The 3,256-nt window shown below is 44.5% G+C and overlaps 1 pseudogene; it reads right to left on the bottom strand.

The window, feature by feature from the left end:
- Positions 1 to 2,068, bottom strand: part of LOC102823521 — a 16,694-nt pseudogene extending 14,626 nt beyond the window's left edge.
- Positions 2,069 to 3,256: the final 1,188 nt, after the last annotated feature.

Here is a 3,256-nt window from a genome sequence, read left to right as displayed (position 1 = left end):
CCATCAGCAGTTCAACCCCACCAGCCATGTTTGGAAACCCTAGATAGGGTTACTATGGGTCAAAATCCACCTGATGACAATAACAATGCAGGATTAGGGAATCTTTTTTCTGTCAAAACTTGTAACATCATTCACGAGCCATACAAAGTTATCAACATAAAAATTATCTTGCTATATTTGGTCAAACATTTAATTAACTCATCCCTAATGTGATGGCTAGGAGCTCTGGTAGCTTAGTGGTTACGAATTGGGCTGCTAACCTCATGGTCGGCAGTTCAAAACTACCAGCTGTTCCGCCAGAGAAAGATGAGGCTTTCTGCTCCCGTAAAGATTTACAGCCTCAGAAACACTGTACAGGGTCTCTATGAGTTGGAACTGACTCCATGGCACATAACAACAACAATAATGTGATGGCTGGAACTACGGTTGCCTTGGCAGAGCCAGAACAAATTATTTAGCAGGCTGTGTGGCACTGTGGGCTAATGCATCAGACTGCAAAGTCATTTGAACTGCAAGGTATGTGCTTCAAGCTCACCAGCTGGTCCTTGAAAACCCTGTGTAGGGTCGCTATGGGTTGGAATCGGCTACATGGCATTTAACAACGTATAGCCTGCAGGCTGGATGCTCCCCACCACTGCTTAATGGTGAAGCCCAGCACTTTATCATTGTGCCACCAGGGCTCGTTCCCATGAAGATTACAGAGTAGGAAACCGTATGGGGCAGTTCTATTCAGTTCTACTCTATATAGGATCACTGAGTCAGAATCCACTCTGCAGCATGCAACAACAGTGGGAGGAAACAAACGTATTGCTGGTAATATTTGGGTGTAACTCTGTATAAGTCTATGTCCCAGAAATCTGATTCTCTGATTCAAAGCCGAAACACAAAACTCATCTGTTCTACCAAATACAGCTCTAGTTGCTTCATTGGTGTGAACAATATAAGGTGTCCATTGCCAATATCAACAGTTGCCACTGAGCTAATTCTGGCTAACATTTATGTTAGATTTGAACTGTGAGCCGTAGGGTTGTCCATGGATGTTTTCTTGGAAATAGATCACCAGGTCTTTCTTTCAGGGCACCGTTGGGTGAACTTAAACTACCAACCTTTCCTTTAGCAGTCTAGCACATTAACCATTTTTGAGTACTCAGGGACTCAAAATCAAAATAGAAAACTCATTTGTTCTACCAAATACGGCTCTGGTTGCTTCACTAGTATGTACAACATAAGCTGTTGAATCATGCAGTTCCACATGCAGACTGGCATAACAGAATTCCCAGTAAGCATTGAATTGCTAGGAATGAGGACTTCACCCAAGTACCAACCACTCCATAGGTGCTACAATTCAATATGGTCAAACTGTAGACACAAGACATGGATGTACACAGAGTTGGCAAAGTGAAAACAATTATTATTCTTTATAGAAAACCAACATCAACAATAAGAAAAGTGATCCCTCCACCCACCTACCCACTGCATGTAGTTCACTAGCAGACAACCCTGTTTATATCTCAAAGGAGCAACCACTAGTTTACCTTTTCCCCAGTTTTGCCATGTCTATGCTACCAGGAGGAACCAGTTAGTCCCTTTATCATGCCTGGCAAAGTAGAGAGTCAGCAAAAACAGAAAGAGCCTCAACAAGATGGACCCACACAGTGTTTACAACAGAAATGATTGTGAGGATGGCGCAGTGCCTGGCAATGTTTGTCTCTGTTGCATATGGAGTCACTAGGAGTCAGAAGTGACTTGATGATATTTATGTCACTCAGCGGGCAGGTTGTGGTTCCAGTCAGATGCTGTGTTTACATCATGGTTGCCTCTGGCTCTTACCTGCGCTGCCTGGGGGTGGTATGGTACCCACCTCCGTGTTGCTGTCACCGGGCTCTTCTCTGCTTTGCTCTGCTGTAGAAAGACCCCTACACAGGATCTTCTGAGCATCTGCAAGCAGCTCCAGCACAGGAAATGGTCTGGGGGGAAGGCTTAGGAGGGATAGTGCCCAATTCCATCGGCTACCTTCTACCCAGGGTGCCCAGTTTTTCTCTAGGGCTGATAAGGTCACTGCAGCCATCTCTCTCCTGGGCCAACAAGCCAACTGTCCCTCTCCACCTTCAGTATTACCAGCTTTGTGTATTACAGTTCACTCAGTGTTACAGGTATTTCACAGATCATTGGGTCTATGAGCTCTTCAGTGCAGGGACTCTGGGTCCAAATGACACAGTCAGCTCCAGGTTTTTGACAGTCACGTTGCTGTTGTTGTTAAGTGCCGTTGAGTCGGTTCCTACCCATTGAGACCCTGTATAGAGATTCCAAGGAGCAGCTGGTGAGCTTGAACCGCCAATCTTGCAGTTCAAACGCTTTGCAGTCTGGTGCATTAACCCACAGCGCCATACCAGGACTCCTTTGACAGTCTTAAGGTGCTCCAAAACCTCTGTGAGATTGTGTTTATATAGGTAATCTCAACGCCTTGTCCTCCTAGCAGGAGACCAAGCAATCCTCTAGGGGCTCAGTGATGTTAGTTGCATTACAAACCATTTATGTGGCTAGTAAACCAGTCCCTGCATGCTGCTTATATGGATAGTAAATGGACCAGCAAAATTGCCCAACTAACAAATCATTATGGGAGAATTACAAACCTAGAACGAGAAGTTCAGATACAAGAGTGTCCCATTGCATGGCCTTGATGCTTCCTAGTGATGTGATAGGAGGTGTCTACCATTCTAGAAGTCCGTTCCTAAAAACTTTTCCTCTGGGAATTCCATGGATTTTATGCTTAAGTATCAGAAATAAAAAAGCTTTGTCTAAGCCTTTTCCCCCAGGAAACATTTGATTTTGTCTAATACAATGAACCTCTCCCCTTTTCATATAATTCAACAGGCTTCAACATTTAGACAAAGCAATTTGACTCTTTAAAAAATATTTTTATGACTGAAAAGGACCAGTAGATTCCAACTCAATAGTGACTTTATAGTACCGAGTTGTTGTTGTTGTTGTTAAGTGCCATCGAGTCGGGTCCGACCCATAGCGACCCTGTACAGGGTTTCCGAGGGTGTAAATCTTTACGGGAGTAGAAAGCCTCATCTTTCTCCCGCGGAGCGGCTGGTAGTTTCGAACCGCTGACCCTAAGGTTCGCAGCCCGATTCGTAACCACTACGCTATAGAACTGCCTTATAGGGTTTCCAAGACTATACATTTTTACAGAAGTAGACTGTCATGCATTTTCCTTGCACAGCAACTGGTGGGTCGGAACTGCTAACAT

This window comes from Chrysochloris asiatica, unplaced genomic scaffold, assembly GCF_000296735.1.
Source record: "Chrysochloris asiatica unplaced genomic scaffold, ChrAsi1.0 scaffold00203, whole genome shotgun sequence".
Classification (NCBI taxonomy): Eukaryota; Metazoa; Chordata; class Mammalia; order Afrosoricida; family Chrysochloridae; genus Chrysochloris; species Chrysochloris asiatica.
The sequence above is the reverse complement of the archived record's forward strand: the minus strand, read 5'-3'. Positions and strand labels throughout refer to the sequence as shown.